Source organism: Rhinolophus hipposideros (genome assembly GCF_964194185.1).
Source record: "Rhinolophus hipposideros genome assembly, chromosome: 3".
NCBI classification, from domain to species: Eukaryota; Metazoa; Chordata; class Mammalia; order Chiroptera; family Rhinolophidae; genus Rhinolophus; species Rhinolophus hipposideros.
The window spans coordinates 105,099,203-105,120,729 of NC_138049.1; the positions used below are offsets into that span (position 1 = coordinate 105,099,203).

Consider the following 21,527-nt stretch of genomic DNA (forward strand, 5'->3'; position numbering starts at 1 on the left):
AAGGAGGGTGGGGCAAACAAGTCATTAGCAAAAGAAAAGTGAAATTCATTGGAAGAAAGTAAAAGTTCAGGGTGATGACAGCTTCTCATTGGCTGAGCTGGTGCGTTTTCCATTGGTTGGGTTTGTTGCTGGGGCTTATTGCTGGGCAAGAAGAAAATCTTTCTTTTTTCTGCTTGGGTAGTAATACCCCAGTAGAAATACCTTCCTGTTGGAGATGCAAAGTACTGTCCTTTCCCGTTTGGGGTAATTGGTGAGGACTGGTAGGGTGTAAGCTCCCTCTACAGGCCTTCCCAACTCCAATTTTAGTTGAGGTTTCTTTCATTAATTTTCACAATATGTTAGTTTTGTTTAAACCTAAGTTTACATTTAGAATTGTAGTTATTATATCAGACTTTTCCTTAGTTGTAGAGGAAAATCAATGAGATGATTGTAGAATTGTTGCAAGAAAAATATGAACAAGAAGTGTTTTATCCTACCATCTTGAGAAGGACAACAGAAATTACTAAAAACAAATCCAAAAGGTTATTTCATTACGGTAAAGATTAGGAGAAAGACTTTGGAAGGTTGAGATAGTCTGTGTGTGATTGTTTTTAATGTGTCTATAATATTTAAGAATATTTGTCACACAAGAGAATCACAAGTTTGTGATTTCAAAGAGAACTGTGTAATTTATTTTAGACTTGTGTTTTAAAGTTGAAAGTTATAAGATAATTTTATTACATTTGCAGACAGTATTGAAATCTTTAATATAACTTGATATGCCACATTTAGAAGCTTGAATTATTAGGTTTATGAGAGTTATTTACGTGCTTAAGATTTTTTCTTGTTTGACTTGTAAATCTGCCCTATAAAAAATTTGAAGTGCTTGAAAAAAAAATCAAATATATTAAATTGTAAATGCAGTTTAAATATTTAAGAGAATTTAATTAACTAACTTTGTAAATGGCATAAGTAATGTTCGAGTAAATTTAATATGTCAAGCCCATAGGCTAATTGAACATTAATCAAGTAACAAGTAATTGCTCTTATTTTATACAAAATTACAAGATTTCTAACTAGAACATCAAAGTTATGCAAGTTAAACTTAAAAATTTAAGAAAATCTGTTTGTAAATTTACAACTTTAATTAATTGAAAATTAATTTAAACATGAGCAACTGCAAACAGTCCTTTCTGCTCTCAAATGTGTCCCTAGGATATTCACCTTCTTGGCAGCCAATTAACTCCATTTCACAGTGTTCTGCCCTTCATTCCTGGGAACTCTTTCACTGAGCCCTGTCTTTTACGGTTATTTAACTTTTATAAGAATACATGTTTTGTCTGAGCATTTTGAGATGAAGGGCTTAGGAAGTACCTGGCATAGAGTGAACCCTCAATAAATGTTAGCTATTCCTGCCCCTCTTCCCCAATCATCTGCATATCCCACAGCATCCACAAACCCCAATAAATACTCAGTGAATATCCTTTCTCTTGATCAGTATTTTCTAGGAGTTTGGCTTACAGGAAAACCTAAATAGAAAAAGCGCTTTATGGTAAAAAAAATATGCTCACTTGCGACAAAATTACAAAGAATTAAACATTAGGACTATTTATTCCAACAGTAGGGAAATAGTTGAGCAATTTTATTTATTTCTTTATATGCCACTTTGTTTCAAATAGGATTTAAGGTGGTTTACGGGGGCTGATAAAACAAAAAATCAAGATAAAATACATTTAAGACAAACAAGGAAGGTAAGACAAAGGAAAAACAAAGATAGCAGAGTGTGGGGGGGCCAGAAATGGGGTTAGCGATACCAAATACACATTCTAACGTCATATATCTTGCCCGGTATGATTTGCTCTAAGCTTTTCAAATTCAAAACTTATAGAGTCCATAGGCCAAAATCCAATCGATTGCTCTGGAAAAGTTAAACTCTCCTTTAGAGCAAGATCGTAAGAACATCCTCCTTTGAGTACTGAGGGAGAGGGACAGAGCAGTGAACAAGCACCGTACTCAACAACTCGTTGGAGAGAAAATAAATATAGTGGCGAGCGTTTCCCCAGGGATAGGCTAAGACACAATTCGGCCGCCGCTCCGTGGAAGGGCTCAATCCACGTGATTTGATATGGAATGAATAAATAATTGATGATAACCCAGTTACTGGACTGTTACAATGCAAGCCACAGAGTGTGTGTGTGTGTGTGGGGGGGGGCCCTTACGTGACAAAAATTAAGTTGAAACATTGGAGGTTACAAAAACACAAAAATATCTATGTGTAGGAAATTATCGGAGTACAATTCACTGAAATGTTAACCGTAGTAATTTCCGTATGTTAGGAGTAACGTTGCTCTTTTTTTTCTTCCCTATTTTTCTCCAGATGTCCAACGGGAACTACAATGGGGAAAAGCATTTTAACAAATGAGTCACCCTTTCGGGCGGTGACGACCTCCCCACGACCTCCCCACGAGAACATGCCTCTCGCTAAGGATCTCCATCATCCCTCTCCAGAAGAGAAGAGGAAACACAAGACCAAGCGCCCGGTGCAGAGCCCGATTCCCACTTCACGACGTGAAGTGCCCGGGATGCTATAAAATCACCGCCGTCTTTAGCTTTGCACAAACGGTAGTGTCGTGTGTTGGCGGCTCCACGGTCCTCTGTCAGCCTACGGGAGGACAAGCAAGGCTTACAGAAGGGTGCTCCTGCAGAAGGAAGCAGCACTAAACGCACCCTGAGTCAAGATGAGTGAGGAACCATCCCAATAAACACATTTTGGATTAAAAAAAAGTCACATAAAATCTGAACCCAGGTTAAACCCAGCCTCAGAGCAGCGCCGCCGCGCATTCCCACCCGGCGAAAGCCCGGGCGGCGGTGCCGGGTGTCGCGGGAGGCCCACCGAGACGCAGGTCCTCCGCGCAGCCCAGAGAGGCCACGCAGTTGGCTAAGGGCGGGGCCGCGCCGCCTCCAGTCGGCGTGCGGGGCGGAGTCCTGCCGCTGCACGCGGCTCCGTGGAACGCGCCCGGAGGCGAGTGGACAGCGTGCCCGTTACCTTTCTGTCCTCTCCCTCGCGGAGCCGTGTCGCCGGCGCCCGCGGAGAGCTCCCGGCAGGGCCGACACCCGCCGCGCGTGTCGCGGTGCCCGGGTGGCCGGCGCCCCGGCCCCGTCGGCGTCTCCCGGCCGCCTGGTCTCGGGCCCGACCATCCCCCACTCCGCCAGTTGCCACTCGTGCGCATCCCTCGAGGAGAGGCGGTGGGGGACCCCGGGCCACAGTGGACAGAGTTGCTGTTCCTGCAGCTGGTGCCTTTCGAGGACGTAGAAGTTGAGCTTCAGATACGAAGAGTGGAGGCGCGGGCGCCGCGGGAAGGCGCCACACGGACGTGACGCTGCAGCGCTGTGGGCCGTCCCCGCCCCGAGGGAGGGCCGCCTGGGACCCACGCGCGGTGGGACCGGAAAGCCTCGCTGCGTTCCTTCCTCACTGGGCCCCCTTCCGCGTGTTCTGGAAAGCGTGGGAATCGGGCGCTTCCGGAGTGTGTCGGGACAGACCGCTGAGCTCACGTGGCTTGTTTTCTGTTTGTTTCTTTTAGTCAGTGTTTCCTTGTTATATCCCTTACCTTTCTGTGAGACGGGGAGGCTTGCAGTTTGCCGTGTCCCTTTGTGGGCTGACAGGCCCTCTTTGGGTGCGGACGCTGCTGCATGGAGCTGAGCTGCGTGATCCCGTGTGGACGGGGCCGGCAGGAGCTACTGGGCCGTGGGCGAGCTGATTTCTGCTCCTAGACTCGTGGCCGATTCCCGCCTGTTAAACGTGGGCAGTTTGCCAAGTGCTCTGCATGACTGCCTTTCTCTTAGGGTAGCTCTGTCAGCGTGAGGGTCTGGGACTGACTGGTAGGTGTCCGGAGTGGCCGGTCCCTGCCGCTGGGTTGCAGGTCATCCCAGACACAAAAAGGACGTGCGCACCCGCACCGCGCTGCTTTCGAGGCCTCAGTATATTTCTCCAACCTCCCAAATAGATGAAAGGAGTGTTGAGCTACATTTGTCACTGTAATCCTGTATCAGGATGAGTTACTTAGGTTAAATTTGGGGAGGGGGGACGTTGAGGTCTAGTTTGTCCCCTGGAATTTGCCAGTCCCTCTTCCTTGGTAGTTAGATAAGGAGTGCCCCCCCCCCAAGTGTTGGAGAAAGTATGTAACGATGGGATGGAGTTGAACTCCACTCTTGATACGAAAGTGGTAGAAAAAGTTCCCAGGATAGCATCTAAAAAGGAAAACCAGAAATACAGACTGGCTTTAACTCCCTATTGTCTATTTCTGTAGTGATCAGCAGAAAAACCTTTATCTGAGAAGCTTTTTTTAGATTAGAGTGGACAGTAAGCAAATGGAAAGCTGCGAAGTCTACAGCTAATCATGGGGGAAAAGGAAAGAAGGAAGCAAATGGACTGTCTAGAGCCAGTGGAAAGAAGCCAAGGGGCGAACAAAGCTTGCTTGGGATGGTGAGATTACGGGGGCACCAGCAGACGTTTGATACCCAGATTCCTTAATGTGCGACTCTACTTTGGCCAAAAATAGCATTTTCAGTTTATAAACCTGAGGTGATAAGCCATCTGGAAAGAGGGAGGCCTTGTGTATCTGGGCTGGACAAAACCAAAGCCAGTAGGGTGAGTGCAGGAAGAGCTTTGGGGCCCCTGTCCTGTCTGCCTTCCACTTGTGCGGTTTATAGTAAGTGACTTTAAAGGCTTATGAGTTCTGCTGTTAAGGTTATACGGTCATTCTAATTACTTATTTCCTCCTGGTTGATTTTGCTATTACCAGTGATTACTCAGCCTTTTTCTCTCAGGTCTTGCTCTGGTTCAGAGTTACTGTGAAAGAAGGCTTAAGGTGACTTTCCACCTTCCTCAGTTGCCAGTGGACTTAGGATTTCTAAGTGAGCACAGTGTAGCATTTACAGTTCTTTTGTGCTCTACTTAGAAATTGCGTCTTCATTTTCCTTTGGAAATGGAAGCAGAGTAGAGAATGGGACTTCGGACCTGGAACTCCCAAATCATCAGAACCCTCATGTTCAAATAAGCACCACTCTGAATCCATTGGCCCCTATTCTGACATTGGACTGAGAAAAGGTGTTTGTGATGGGACCCCAGCCCTCCTTCCTCACCACTGCCCTCTCAGTGAAATCATAGAGACTTCTCATTCAGGGCAATGGAAAGAAGACCGGAAAGTTACCTCCATAGGACAGCCTGTTTTTGTCTCTTGAAGATGAAGACCTTCTCTGGCTACGTGGAGGACCAACAGCCCATGCCTGTTCTCCGCTCTCATTGTTGCTGCAGGGTTGGGCCCTTGCCATCGTGCAGGATGGCTGCGGTCCCTGTGACCCAGACAGCTTATGGTAGTCTTCTCCGCGGGTTTGCTGAAGGCGAAATAATGACTTCAACCACCAGACATTTATACAGTTGGAGCTCTATTGCTGAGAAGGTTAACTTAAACGTTAGACTGTCAAATTCTCTTTTAAAACTAAATCCAGTAAAGCCATCGTTTTTATTCATTTTTACCTCCATGGTCTTATGAGTACAGGAGGTTGCTAATGACCCTCTCCTGGCTTAAGAATGAAAAATCACAGCTTCCAGAAAACCTAGCATATCTATTTAAATAGTGCCACCAGGACTATAAATGATTAAGTAACCAATTGGAATTATAGACTTTATTGTAAAGATCACTTTACCAGGATATGGTAACAGTCTCTGAAGTCCAGGAGTCTTGAAAGTCTCCTTAAAAATAACATTAGCAAGAGCAGTTTTGTGACATTGAATAGTATTTGCTTTTCTGCAGCTGTAGGAAAACAAATTTTTTTCTCCCCTGATCTTGCTGAAACTTAATTCACCAGTAGTTGGGAAGGCCTGAGGTTTCAAAGCCAGGCTTGGAATTCTGTTAGTACAGGATGAGGGAAAAGAGAGGCAAGTCTAGAAGCTTGGAATTCACAACACAGAAAGGAAAAGGGCTGAATAGGATGATTACCAAACAGAAAGTGGGAATGTAACAGTCTTGTTTCCCATCTGTAGGATACTTGGGAGGTAGGATGCACATCAAGTTTAAGTCCCAGCTGGGCCCAGCTGCTCACGTGGCTTTTGAGCCAGTGGCCAACCTGTAACCCTTGGGTTCCGGGGAGGAAAGGGGAGAGGCTGGCTGGTGGGACAGGCCCTGACTGGTAAGTCCGTATGGAGCCATTGCTCAGCTGCTCAGAAGCCACCCGCTCCTGTCCCCAGTGGGGGCTGGCATGGTATCAGGAATCTGGGGAGGGACCAGGGGCAGAGTCAGAGATGACTAATCTCTGCTACCTTTCCTTCTGAAGCACTTAACTGTCTCAGCTCTGGGACAGGCAGCTTTCTGTCCAGGATTCCAGAGAGGAAGATCCCAAGGTAGTGTGTGTGATGAGCCCTTGAAATCGGTCTCTGGATTGGAAGAGGTGCCTTCCCGCCACAAAAGTAGTTTTCAGGTGAAGCGCTGGAATTTACTGGAGGCTCAGGGACCACTTTCATTTCATAGGGTGCCATGTGTCCCAGTTTGAGGCAATTCCAGTGAAGTCCTGTGTCCTGGTGTAATAGCATTCCCTATCACTCTCAAAAGTAAGAGGTATCCCCATTGCACCGATAAATCACATGGTCCCTAGAATTCTAGGACAGCTCACATTTCCTCCCGTGTCAGTTCCTGCTCTGAATGCCGTCCTCCTGGACCCAGTCAGGCTGACTGGCCTACAGGCCCCCTCAACTGTGCAACCCACTCATCCTTTCGTTACGACAGTCTCATTTCTGTGGTCACTGATCCTGTATGAGGATGAAAGCTGCTCATTGTCGTGTGCTTTAATGACATCCTTCCAGAGGAACACTGAAAAACATTTGAAACCCTGTTGTAAACACCCTGAAGAAAATGGAGCATCAACTGGGATGTCCTGTGCAGTTCACATGGCTTTACGTTGGTCTTTTATGGGGACCTTAATGCACAAATCAGGGCAGCTGTGGGGTACATGAGGGTTGTTAGTCCAGTGCAGGGTGTTACAATAAGCTGAACTGAGGTACTCCTGGGGAGTCCACCCTCTCCCCCCCTCTCACTCCCAGCTGCTTCAGTCATGCTTACATTTCCTACCTGGTACCTGAAGACTTGTGAGTTTGTGAACTCAGCTCTCAATTTCCCTTCTGTCTGTGTTACCTGTTCACATTGGAATGGGATGGAGAAGCCTGCTGGCCCCTCAGGCTAGCTGGACAAGTGGGGTCACACGCGACACAGGCCTGGCCCTCAGGCTCACACCCTGAAATTCACAAAAATTCCAGTGTTAATAGCTAACTTTTATTGAGCTACTCCCACTTGCCAGGGACTGTTAGAAGCTTTCCCTGTCCTGGCAACCTTCAGGGGGAGGTGCTTTTATCTCCATTTATAGGGTAAGAAACTGGCACAGAGGTCGATAATTTGCCTAAGGTCATCTGAATGATAATTTAAAATACATATATATTTCTTATTTGCTGATTATATTATACAAGTAATTATTGTTCATTATAGAAAATTTGGAAAATATAGACATAAATTTACAAAAGTACAAATTAAAACAATTCCTTTTTAATTGTACACTGACATAAACCCACACTTAGGGGTTCTGTCAGGGTTGTTTTTTTCTTTTCCTGAGCATATATTTTTAAAAAACAGCTGGGGTCATATGATACATCTGTTTTGTAACCTAATTTTTAAAATGCCATCAATTGTGAACATTTTCCCATGGCAATACCTACTCGGTTACATCATGTTTTTTAATGGCTGCGTAGTCTTATACGTATGCACTATAATGAATTTTGTTCTTAACTGATTTTTCTATTGTTGGACCTTTATGTAACTTCCAAGCTGTTATAATTATCCAGCATGCAAATTTACAATGAGAAATATATCTGGCAAGCAAACAAGACTATTTCTGCAAATTGGTCACACATCTTTTCCCTGTAAGAAAGTATGTAGGAAATCAAACTACATCATAGAATTCAAAACAGGGACATTGGTCTTAACAACTGGGGTCAGCAAGCTCTGTGATGGCCTCTAAATGCGGATTTGGATGTTTGAGTAAGATTGTCTACACTGCAGCTTTCCAAGTTACATCAGAGACTGCCTGAACCATGCGTGTCAGGTCTCCTTACCCACACCTTTGGAGATTCCCGGAGGTGAATGGGTTCTGCAGGTGACTAATTGTGTCTCTCGCCACCCTCAGGATCCTGAGTGTCTGTCACCATCATCCCCAGGGCTGACACCCAAACATCTTACATGGCTGTCCATCATGTATACATGCTACCTTGTAATCTTTCCCCCATAACTTTCATCTCCTTGCGTGGGGAGAATCCATATCTTTGTAATATCTAAGTATTTAATAGACAAAATACTAGCTTTACACACTATTAGATGAATGTATAAATTGGCGGAAACTTAGTATCCTTTTTTCTTGGAGACATTTGCAAATCAACTTAATGTGTGTGCGTGCCAGTAATTTTTAAATTCAGGCAAAGACTGTTTATTGCTATACACAGTCCTTCAACTTTTGTTTTTCCCCATACCTAACCTGTACCCGGTGCTGTTCTAGGTGCTCAGGGTCATCAGTAAACAAAGACAAAGGCCCTTCCCTCATGAACTTACATCCTCGTGGGGTGGGGCTTGGGTGTTAATGAATTTCACTGTGGGGCATCAATGTACTAGTATCTGCTCAGCTACTCTTGTTACAGTTCTAGTTTAGTGTGAGTTTTGCCAGTTTGGCTTGTTGTACAGACATTTTAACTTTGCTGTATTCAACTTAAGTAGTTTTTTTAATATTTGAAACTTTCTTATATGTAGTGTGGAGAGTAGAGCGAGAAGGAAAATGAGAGAAGGAAATGTAACAGGGTGCTGCAGTGTTTGGTTTTGTGTGTGTGTGTGTGTGTGTGTGTGTGTGTGTGTGTGTACATTTCCCCCTTACAGGTAGGATCCTGGAAAGCTATACTTAGTTTCCTACAACGAAGTGCTTGTTTGAAGTGTTTGTGGAGTCGCCTTTGAAGCTGGCACATAGACGTGTGTAGGCCTCAGATGAGGTAAGTTTTTACCTCTTGAGGATCGCTTTATTATGAAATGTAGCCAAAAGTTACTTAGTGGAGTCTGAAAACCAAGGGACTGACTGCTCAAGCTGGTAAATTGATGTTTAGTCAAAAATATATGTGATGTGGGGCCGGCCTGGTGGCTCAGGCAGTTGGAGCTCCATGCTCCGTGCTCCTAACTCCGAAGGCTGCCGGTTCGGTTCCCACATGGGCCAGTGGGCTCTCAAACACAAGGTTGCCGGTTCAACTCCTTGAGTCCTGCAAGAGATGGTGGGGTTCAACTCCTTGACTCCTGCAAGAGATGGTGGGCTCCACCCCCTGCAACTAAGATTGAACACGGCACCTTGAGCTGAGCTGCCGCTGAGCTCCCAGATGGCTCAGTTGGTTGGAGTGCGTCCTCTCAACCACAAGGTTGCCGGTTCAACTCCCACAAGGGATGGTGGGCTGTGCCCCCTGCAACTAGAAACAGCAACTGGACCTGGAGCTGAGCTGCACCCTCCACAACTAAGATTGAAAGGGCAACAACTTGACTTGGAAAAAAGGCCTGGAAGTACACACTGTTCCCCAATAAAGTGCTGTTCCCCTTCCCCAATAAAATCTTTAAAAAAAAACATATGTGATGTGCCCTGGGGATTTTTGGGACCTTGGGAGTAGAGGGTGTGCAAATATACTCAGTTGGCGGCTCATTGTCATCACTGGTTGAGAGTTCCCTCTCACCTTATTCCCTATTTTCTTCTTAGCCCACTAACTCCCCCAAAAGTAGGCAATTCTTTATCCTGTTCAACATGTACCTTTTTGTCTTAAGAAATGCGTACTTTTGTGTGGGGTGGGGTACATTTTCTTTATTTTTTCAAGTATTTTTATTATAAAATTCATGCAAAATATTAAAAATTCAGTCACTAAAGGAAGGTATAAAGAAGAACATTAAATTTACTCATAGTCCCATCACTTCCACCATAAGCATTTTGATGTATATACTTCCATCCCCCAGACGTTTTTATACAGATATATGTGCGTACATATATTAACTTAAAATGATTATATATAGCTTATAATCAGTAGCGGTCTGTGCTCTTTCTTATGTAGGGCTTTCTGGCACCCAGTCTGCATCTGAGTGACTCCTCCTCAGTAGTGAATGCACAGGGTAGAGACTGTTCTCTGTTGAAGAAGTCTGGAGGAAGGGTTCCACGCGGTGTGGTGGCACCATGAGGCCATCAGTGGCCCCAGGCGCCTTTTTCCCCACTGCTATCCTCAGCGTGTGGCTTCTTAGAGGTCACACCGTGGTCAAAAGATGGCCACTGTAGCTCCAGCCATCGCATTCACATTTCAGGCAGGAAGAAAGAGGAAGCTAAGTCAGCTTCCCTTCTCAAAACTTTGAATGCACGTGTGAATCAACAGGGGACCTTGTTACAAGGTAGCTCCCGGTTTGTAGGTCTGCATGTGGCTCAAGATCCTGCATCTCTAACAAAGGATCATAAAAAAAAATAATCAAATTTTATTTTTTTTTATATTAGTTTCAGGTGTACAAAACAACATAATGATTAGACATTTACACCCCTCACCAAGTGATAACCCCCCAAGTCTGCTACCCCTCTGACATCGTATACAGCTGTTACAATACTATTGGCTATACTCCCTATGCTGTACTTTACATCCTGTGACCACACACACACACACACACACACACACACACACACTTATTAACATTTAACACTAATCTACTTCAGCTTCAGGTGTATAGTGCCGTGGTCAGGCATCTACACAGTCTATGAAGTGATCCCCCCAATAAGTTCAGTGCCCGTCTGGCACCCTACATACTCTTTACAACATTATTGTTATTTTTTTTAAGTTTTTTTTTTTTTTTTATTGGGGAAGGGGAACAGGACTTTATTGGGGAACAGTGTGTACTTCCGGGACTTTTCCAAGTCAAGTTGTTGTCCTTTCAGTCTTAGTGGTGGAGGGTGCCGTTCAGCTTCAAGTTGTCCTTTCAGTCTTAGTTGTGGAGGCCGCAGCTCAGCTCCAGGTCCAGTTGCCGTTGCTAGTTGCAGGGGGCACAGCCCACCATCCATTGGGGGAGTCGAAACCAGCAACCTTGTGGTTGAGAGGACGCGCTCCAACCAACTGAAGCATCTGGAGCTCAATGGCAGCTCAGCTCAAGGTGCCGTGTTCAATCTTAGTTGCAGGGGGCGCAGCCCACCATCTCTTGCGGGAGTTGAGGAATCAAACTGGCGACTTCGTGGTTGAGGGCCCACTGGCCCATGTGGAAATCACACCCTGCAGCCTTCGATATTAGGAGCATGGAGCTCCAACTGCCTGAGCCACTGGGCCGGCCCTTTACAACATTATTGATTATATTCCCCATACTACTTCACATCTCTGTGACTATCTGTGAGTACCAATTTGTACCTTCTAATCCCTTCACCTTCTCCCCTGTGCCCCTTCCCATCTAGCAACCATCAGTTTTTTCTCTGTATCACTTGGTATTTGACTTTCTCAGTCTGACTTATTTCACTTAGCTTAATATTCTCTGGGTCCATCCATGTTGTTGCAAACGGTAAGATTTTATTCTTTTTTATGGCTAAGTAATACTTCATTGTATAAATACACCACAATTTCTTTATCCAGTCGTCTATAGATGGGCATTTCAGTTGTTTCCATATCTTGGCTATTGTGAATAACACTGCAATAAACATAGGGGTGCATATATTTTTTTGAATTAGTGTTTTGGACTTCTTTGGATAAATACCTGGGAGTAGAATTGCTGGGTCATAAGTTAATTCTATTTTTAATTTTTTGAGGAACCTCCATACTGTTTTCCATAGTGGCTACACCAAATTGCAATCCCACCAACAGTGCACAAGGGTTCCCTTTTCTCCACATACTCGCCAGCACTTGTTGTTTGTCTATTTATTGATGATAGCCAACAAGTATAGCTAACAAAGTATCATACACTTTTTTAAACTTTTTTATTTATTTATGTGTGTTTTTCCAGGACCCATCAGTTCCAAGTCCAGTAGTTGTTTCAATCTACTTGTGAAGGGCGCAGCTCTCAGTGGCCCATGTGGGGATTGAACCAGCAACCCTGTTGCTAAGAGCACCGCGCTCTAACCAACTGAGCTAACTGGCTGCCCCCAAAATATCATACTTTTAATAACAGGGCTTTACAGAGCTTTCTGGAAGCCCTGTCCAGTGACTCCTGCTTTCTTTTCATTGGCCAAAACTGTATCATGTAGCAGCCCTGGCTGCGGGAGAGGCTGGAAGCTGTGGTCTATTAGCTGAGCACTTTGTCACCCTGAATACAAATGTGTTTCTGTTCATAGGAAAGAAGAACGTGATGTTGGGGGTTGACTAGCACAAGTGCTCAGATTGTACTGGAGAAGCTTTTTACAAAATCTGCCCCATTAATAGTCACAGTTCATTTTTGGTACCAAGTATGATTTCCACTGCCTACCCTTTATGGAAATTTTTTTCTGGGGATGTTCTCAGTGAAACCAAAATAACTTGAAGTGATGGACCTTGTTGTTCTTCCCAGATACACATTCTCCCTGCCAAATATAGTGTCCCATTCTGCTTTGTGAACTCGGTGGCCTCCGGGCGGGGCTGCGACAGGCTGAGAGAGACCAGCTCTCCACTTGGCTTCACATGTACATGCTTTACATTCAACCTGTGATGCTCTTTCAAGTCCAGACACAAATATCTAAGATCTTGTAGATCTTTCATTTCAAAACAAAAAGCTGAAAAATCTCCAAGAACCTGATCCAACTGTAAAAGATATTTTTGACACATTCTTGGTCATCAAGAGCAAGTAGATGAAACAAGAATGACAGAATATTTATGACTGCAGGTTTTCTACTTTTTAGAAAGTTTTAAAAAATCGAAAGCTATCCGGAATATATAAAGTACTCCTATAATTCAACAACAACAACAAACTCCATTGAAAATGGGCAAAAGCCTTCAATAGCCATTTCTCCAAAAGAAGAGACACAGTTGGCGAATGAGCATATGAACAGATGCTGAACATTACCAATCATTAGGGAAACAGAAATCAAAACCACAGTAAGATACCACTTCACACCCATTAGGATGACTAGTATAAAGAAAAACACACACAAAAAACAGAAAATAAGAAGTACTGGTGAGGCTATGGAGAAATTGGGACCCTTGTGCGTTGCCAGTGAGAATGGAAAATGGTACAACCACTGTGGAAAGTGGTATGGCGGTTTCTCAGAAAAATTAAAGATAGAATTACCAGTGATCCAGCAATTCTACTTCTTGGTATATACCCAAGAGAATTGAAAACAGGAACTCTGGTGTTTGCACACCCATGTTCATAGCAGCGTTATTCACAATAGCCAAGAGGTTTCCATTAATGGGTGACTGGGTGAACAAAATGTGATAGTATATACATGCAAGGTGTGATCAAACAATACAGTGAATGTTTAAATGTAAAAAGTTCATTACAGTAAAAGACACATTGCCATGAATCCCCCTCAAAATTCTCCCCCTCACTTGGAACACACTTATGCCATCATTCTTGCCACTTTGTGAAGTGGTTCTGGAAGTCCTCTTTCGTGAGTGTCTTTACTTACTTCATCCTCCATGGTGACAATGGTCCTTGTCACACACCACTTCTGGTACGGCAATTTCTCTCAAATAAAAATATTACGGTGTGTCCTCATCCATTTTATTCACTGGATCTGGCCCCGTGTGACTTCTGGCTTTTCCCCAAAGTCAAAATGACCATGAAAGGAAAACGTGTTGAATCAATTCCGGACATGGAGGCAGCCAGTACAGCGCAACTACAGACACTCACGAGAGAGGACTTCCAGAACCGCTTCAGAAAGTGGCAAGAACGATGGGATAAGAGACGGGGATGAATGGCAATGAGTCTTTTACTGAAATAATTTTTAAAAATCTAAACATGCACCATATTTTTGATCATACCTTCTACACACACACACACACACACACACACACACACACACACACACTGGAACGTTATCCAGCCTTAAAAGTAAAGGAAATTCTGACCCGCTACAACATGGATAAACCTTGAAGACATTATACTAGTGAAATAAGGCAGTCCTTATTTCGATTTTTGATTCTGTTTATAAAAGTACGTACAGGAGTCAAGTTCAGAGAGCTAGGAGCAGAATGCTGGTTGCCAGGGGCCCGCAGGAGGGAGGAATGGGGAGTTACTGTTTAATGGGCATGGAGTTTCAGTTTGGGAACATGAAGCGTTCTGGAGCTGGATGGTGGGGATGGTAACAGAGCAACGTGAATATACTTAATACCACTGAACTGTACACTTAAAATTACTAAAATGGTAAATTTTATGTTACATACATTTTACCACAACTTTAAAAAAAAGAGTGGTGGCTGGTTGGGCTCAGCCATGAGAAAGTCTTGTTTGTTCTTTCAGCCTGGATGCCAGGGAGCAAAGCCACAGCCAACCACATCCTCGTGTAAGTAACACACGTGAGAAATAAATCTTTGCGCTGGTTTAAAAAGTAAATAACTAGCTACGTTTTATGTTTATATTTTTCCATAATAAAAATTTGCGAAGAAAATTTGAAGTTCTTTGTGTAAAACAGATGTGGAAAGTGAATACCTCTCTTAATCCTTTCCGTCAAAAGTTTAGGATAAATTCATGCAGATTTTATGTATGTATATGTATTTTTTTTAAAGCAACAAGCTGAACCTTGTTTTTCCACTTACCGCAACTTACTGCAGTATGAAAACACCTCCAGGTCTTTCCATATAAACATACTTTATTCTTTGTAGCTCATGGTATCTCTTATGTCGACATGCCGTATCCATCTAGCCAATCGGCATGTATCATTTGTGATATTTTTAGTTGCCTAACTATTCAACAGCCCAAGTTAAGATAAGGTTAGGGTACATATGGCTAAATTTTTAAAATTCTTAGAGTGAAGCCTACATGTTTTTTCCTCCACATGAGAGATGTTGGGTACATTATTACCCCAGAGTCTGGTGTCTGAAGTGGATTTGGTGCAAGTTCAGAAGTGCACGGTTGTGAACACTCCCCCTTTTGTAAATATTCTTGCCTGTGTGTAGTCTCTCCCTGGTCACTGGGAGTTGGTCAGGGTGTTACTAAACCCAAGTTCATGTGCCCACACTTTGAAAAGCCAGAACTCAAAACATCCGGGTTTGGAGTAAGGGAAGGTTTGTTGATCGAGGAGGTGCCGACCAAGAAGACGGGAGACCTAAGAGTGCTTCATATCCATCTTGCTTGCTGGACTAGGTTAAGGGCTTTTAAGGGATTGGGGGAACACATATGCGGAAGCGCTGGTGGGGCAAGTTTTCACTGGAGGACGTTGGAACTTGGCCATTTATGGTAAGAGGTATCAGCACTGGGTCTTCCTGGACAATGGACCCTTCGTTTCTGAAAGGGTTCCAGTGTTCAAGTTCGGGTTATGTCCAGGTCCTCTGGTTCTGTGTGTGGAGGGGTGGGGGTGGGGGGGAAGGGCGAGACTTTGGTTCCAGGTGCAGCTCCAGGTCAAAAGTCTCTCCTCTGCGCATGCTTTGGCTACAGACTTGTGGTTTGAGCCTGTTGTCTCTGAAAAGCAACTCAGCATCTTGTCCAACTGGAAAGGACCATTTTGAGCTGGTTCTGGGATTACAAATATACAAGGCAGGTGTGTTGCAGGAAAGAGGATTCTTGGCTACGGATAGGAAAGAATTCAAGAGTGGACCAGATATTGTAATAGGTATATAAGATGTCAGAGAGGTAGTAGCTTGGGGGAGAGGGGTTATCACTTTGTGAGGGGTGTAAATGCCTATTATGTTGCTTTGTACACCTGAAACTAAAACAAAACAAAACAAAACAAAACAAAACAAAAAACCACCACCAACAAAAAAAACACATGAGTCAGCCAGATGGAAAGCAATAGTAGTTTATTGAGTAAAGATCTACTCTCCAGGCAGAGTAGAGGTTGCCTCTGAGTAAGAGACCACCTTGACTCGATGTGTGGCAGTAACTTTTTCTTTGGTAGGTATTCCACATGGAAATGGAGGGGAAGGATATTCTATTAGTTTCAGGAAACAGGTGGGCTTTTCTGAAAATTAGGGATACACCCCTTTTTTGTCCTTTTACGATCCTTTTCAGAAGTGTCATGGCGCTGGTGGACGTGTTATTTAGTATGGAGATGTATTTTAATGAGGGTATAATGAGGCTGGAGGTTACCTGGAGGTGAATCTTGTCGCCATCTTGGTCTTGGCCAGTTCTGGTCAGTTTGTGCTACATCCTGGTTTACTGGTTTTTGCCCCACAGTTGATGTTCTGTTGTTTCCTGCACTTAGGTACTTTGCTCTGTCCTATCTCTGCCTTTTTCTCTGTCTTAAACTTCCCTGAGTCTAACCAGTCATGGCCCCAAGTATCCACCCTCTGCAGAGGAAAACCACGAGGCCAGGTAATGGCAGCTGCAGCCCCAGCACTTGGGTCTGGTAAGCCTTGCTTCCCTCTGCTTCCTTCCCAAGACTTTGCCTTGCCACCCAAATAACGTTTGCATTCCTTCCTGTGGTATAATATTAATAAGTGTATTTGGGCTTTGTCCCTGATTCCTGGCACAGAGCTCCTAAAACTCTTGGAATTTCCTGAGTGATAGGATTTTCTTGTTACGCACAAGGACCCCCTTCTGAGCACACCTAAGTTTATGCTAATGAGGTGACTTAGAGAGGGGCCCTCCATCGTCTCAGGACGGGGCTGGTCACCAGAAAGACCTCAGAGGATGTGTGAAGCCATGGCCGTACACTCCACTCATGGGGACTGGCATTGTTGGGCCCCTCCAGGAGGCATCTCCTTCAGGATACGATGATGGAGAATTTCTGGAACATGATGTGAGTGCCTAAGAACTCTGTCTGACTCAGTTCACCATTGCTAACCACGTCATTGGCGCCATCCACATGTCAGCAGGGGTGTGTCTAAAGGGGCAGTTCAGTTGGTTTCAGTTTCTGAATCCCTGCAAGCTGCAGGATCCCTCCAGATGAAAACGGGCTATTTTTGCTTCCCCTTAATGTTGCGTTCTGGTATTTCCCTCACTGGAGATGGGCAGCTCTCCTGTGCTCTGGGTCTGCCCTCGCCTCACTGGTACCCGGGGTGGGGGGTCCGCCTTTGTACTGAAGACCCTGCCTTCGGGAGTTTTACTTCTGTCCTGACATGGCCGTCCCCTTAGATAGTAGCCCTGCCTGTTTGCACTTCCCCAGCAAGCTCTTTGTTCCCTCCCTCTTACTCTAGTTTAGGTATTACCAGTACACTCAGCCTTCTTTGTCTGCTGGCTCTTGGAGGTTTTCATTCTGGCCCCTTTCCCTGCTCTTACTGTTACGGGTTGTGAAGACAAGTGCTGCACACTACCATTCTCTCTTTATTGTACATAATTATTCTGTCCTTCCCAAGTTGATTTTTGCTCAGAATGGGGATCAAGTCATGTGTTTTTATTTGTCAGATGGTGAGAGCACAATCAGGAAAGTTCAACTTTAAAGCGTGGCATTTCTGAGGACACTAAGTATGGAGGGAGAGCATTGCGAGGACTCCCAAAGCCTTGGCTCCAGAGATCCAATTTTGAAGAATCTCGTGAATCCCAAGAAACCACAAGGGGTCTTAGAAGGAAGGATCCTCCAAGTATGGTGTGTGCAGTAAGGGATTCCTAAGGATGTCACAACTTACTGCTTGTCAGAAAATCCACTGGGGAGAGGTTTGCTGGCAGTCATCCCACAGTCCAGAGGACTTCCTGGGCGAAGAGTCTCCTAGGTATAAGGAGTGTGAGAAAGCAGAGAAAGAGACATGTGCTCTCACGTTCACAGCAGAGAGAAACCCCACACTTGCAGTGAGTGGGGGCTTCTGTGTGTCCAGGGCTGTGACTATCCACAGCAGAGAGAAGGCCTGTGAATATGAGGAACGAGGCCAAACCTTCAGCCCTGGTTCCTAGTTTACAACACATGGGAAGCCGTCTCCTGAGTGCTGAGCGTCTGGAAAAAGCATCAGGAACCAGTCACTCAAACCGCTCGTCAGTTATTGCATAATAGTACAGGCTCCATGATGTAACACGTGTGGGAGAGCCTTCCAACATGAGGCCCTTTCTTCCCATTAGCAAGCACACAATGGGAAGGAGTATATCTGGATATCTGTAAGGAGTGCAGAGAGGCCACTTCTCAGGAGGCCACTTTTATTGTTGAACAAACAGTTGTCGACATAAGAAACATCCAAATCTGCAGGGAATTTTTATTTGGGGCAAACTGATGACAATTGCCAGAAAGCAAAATCTCAATGGATTGAGAATATTCTCTAGAGAATGGCAGTTTTTCAGCTTATTTTATACATTAGAATCAAAGGAGGAGATGTAAGAAGGGTTACATGAAATCCATTGGTAGTAGATTAAGGGGGTGGAAGAAAGCAAAGTGGGGAAATCTCTGGGACTGGATAAAAAGTGAAACGGAGAGACACATACTTCTTTTATATTGGTGGGTACAGGATAGTTAATAATTAACATTTATAGCACATGGAGATGGTTTATGAGCAACAAGATAACAATGAAGGGTTCTGTGGTCTCATTCTCTGGTGTGGTGGGATGTGTCCAGAGGGGTCCGGAAAAAGGGATTACTCTGACATTCCAAGGGTATATTATCTTAGATGCAAAAAAGAAAATAGTCTCCCTTAAGGTAAAGATTGACTTTTGTCAAGGAAGCTACAGGCCTATGACAAGACTACTCACCATGATGACCCACTTTTAGTTAGGAATTTTTATGTTCAGACCATCCTGTGTGGCTAATTTAGGTCTCTGGATTTGTAGAGCCTACCATGCAGGCCTCCCCTGAGCTTGTCAGGTTTAGTGTGTGGCCCCTTTCTCATCCACACAGTTGACACTAGAGAAAAGATGAATAGAATATAAAGAATGCAGGAAAGATTTCAGAGACAGGTCACACCTCATTACACACCAGAGAGATCACAGCCAAAATAGGCCATATGCACTCACAAGTGTGGAAGGGCTTTTATGTAGGGGGAGGAAGAAAGTTTTTATGTGGGGGAGGAAGAAAGTTTCCTCTAACCTCAAGGTTCTTTCAGTTGGGCTAATAATCAAATAGACATGAGACAGATTAGCAAGCAAAAATAACCAAACTTAACTACATACATATGTATGGGAACTCTGCATACATGAGCAAGAGATCCCACATACGTGAGAAGTTCAGACTGAAAGGGAACATGGGTATATATGACATTCTGAACTAGGGATGAGGTAAGGCACCTTGGGATTTCAAAGGGTCATTGCATGCTTAGTAATTAGTAGTTTACCCCGCCCTATAGACAAGTTAAAAGAAGTTACTTCTGATAATCTCTTATTAAGGGCAAGGCCCTCAATTCAAGTTCTAGGTAGTTAAGGGAGGGGCAGAAGTTTCTCTTGAGCCTGTTGGGGTTGCCTTTAGCTCAAAATAATCCACCTACCACTGAGGCACATCCTGGGTGGCTCATTCTGAATCCCCACAACACTAACTACAGTGCAGAGAGAAGCCCCCTGAGTGTAAATGCTCCCAACCCTTGGTTCCTCTGAGTATTTACTCTGGAGAAAAGCCTTTTCCGTATGGTAAGTGCAGGGAGCAGCCCCATGTCATTATTGCCCATCATAGTATTCATACTGTGAAGAAGCCTTAAGAATCAATCCAGAGGTGCTGGAAAGCCCTCAGCCAGAACTGGAATCTCAGGGCCTATCAAGGGCCATACCAGGAGAGAAGGCCTTTACAAAGAATACCAACCTTATTAATCAAAGACTCCTCTCTGGGGACGAAGAGGGAGGAGGGTAGGAAGGTTATTAATGATCTTGGAGATTTTCATTAACATAGTAGAATTCACACAATTTCAAATCCCTTGAGTGTGATGAGTGGGAAAGCAGAAAAAGATCTCACCTTACTCTATCCCAGAATTGAGGTAGGAGACAGACTGTGCAAAGAAACCAAGGAGGGGAAATCCTTCACTGCAGCTAATTCATTCCAGAGCCAGGTCAGCAAGCTGTTCTGTAAAGGGCCAGAGAGTGAATATGTTGGGCCATACAGTCTCTCTCACAGCTACTCCACTCTGCTGTTGGAGCATGAAGCAGCCAGACAGTAGATACATGAATAAGCGTGGCTGTGTTCCAGTGAAACGTTCTTTACAAAAACAGGTGTCCAGCCAGATTTGGCCCATGGGTCATACTTTGCCAACCCCTATTCTAGAGAGAAAACCTCTCTAGAAACCTTATACTCAAAGGGTGGAGTCACACTAGACTGGATTCTTTCTGCAGAGAAACCCTAGAAAGGCACAATCAGGGGAGCAAAGCATTCAGGGGGATGCTCCCACCTTGTCAGGGGGGTCAGTAGGAGACGCATTGAATACCTAGAGACCCCGGTTCTGCCACAAAAGAGCTGAAGGACTAGCACCCAGTCACTCAAAAGCCACAGGGCTTTATGAAAAGAACAAAGCAGTAAATCTAAAAGTGTCTTTGAAGATTATAACTAAGGATATACAGAAGAAGCCACCTCAAGATGGTGGGAGGGGCAGAGACATGGAACGGGCTGGTCCCACACCCACGTGTGGCAGTTAAAAATTGTCAGGAATATCTCAGCTATGGAGGCCCCCCTAAGGAGTGAGGGATCCCAGCCCCACACCCGGCTCCCAGTCCAGGGTTCCAGTGTGGCAGAAGTCCCTATTTTTTTTGCTGTAAAAACCAGGAGAGATTGTGTCTGAGTGAGATGGAGTGCTGCTGGAGTCGCAGGCATTCCTCTTAAAGCCCGTACATGGACTTACTCACTGACGGACTGACTCACCTGAGCTCCAGTGCTTGGACAGCTGCTCAAAAGGTGCCAGGGACATATGGTGGAGGAAGTGAATTGTTTGGGTTCAGGGCGAGAGCTGGAGGGGCAGCTTTCTCCCAGACAGAAGTGATGGCAGAAGCCATTGTTTCTTTGTTGAGCCCTCTCCCTTCCTGGCGTTCAGACACAGGCTGCCACCATAGCTGAGTCTCCAACTTGGCGAACACTGTTCACCTCGCCCTGGTCGTTCCCTGAGACCCCGCCCCACCCAACTTGTGGACCCACCCAAGTCGCTTTCAGTGGTTTTTCCACACAAATGGCCTGTCTTGGCTCATGCTGCAAAGTTTCCTAAAATTTCCTCAAAGATTCATAACCCTCAAACAATCAGCATCTGGCCTTGGTGTGCCCTGTACCTCTTGCTAAGCAGCCCAAACCCTGGCATTAGCGACAGTCAATTTCAGTTCATAGCTTAGCCTCTCCCGGGCACTCCAAGGCCAGCACAAGTGGCAACCATCTGCAGATCACTTTGCATTTAATACCAGTGGCCCTAGGAAGAGCATAGGCAGCAGCTGACCTTGGCCTGCACTAGATGCCCTCTCAAGAGGCCCTAGAACCAACACACTCAGTGGTTAGCTTCAAACCACACTAGAGTACCACCCAACCAGCTCCAT

At 44.8% G+C, this 21,527-nt stretch overlaps 1 protein-coding gene and 1 pseudogene across 2 annotated transcripts in view; one reads left to right on the plus strand and one right to left on the minus strand.

The window, feature by feature from the left end:
• Positions 1–1,578: 1,578 nt before the first annotated feature.
• On the plus strand, positions 1,579–6,792 carry LOC308491531 (small ribosomal subunit protein eS27-like; annotated as a pseudogene). The gene has a single exon. The product of its transcript is annotated as a small ribosomal subunit protein eS27-like (transcript).
• A 459-nt stretch (positions 6,793–7,251) lies between these two features.
• The window catches only part of ZBTB9 (zinc finger and BTB domain containing 9), a 56,257-nt gene continuing 41,981 nt past the window's right edge, over positions 7,252–21,527 (minus strand). Inside the window, exon 3 of the mRNA XM_081035301.1 lies at positions 7,252–7,266. The gene's annotated coding sequence lies outside the window, so the exon portion shown is untranslated. The remainder of the gene's footprint in view (positions 7,267–21,527) is intronic.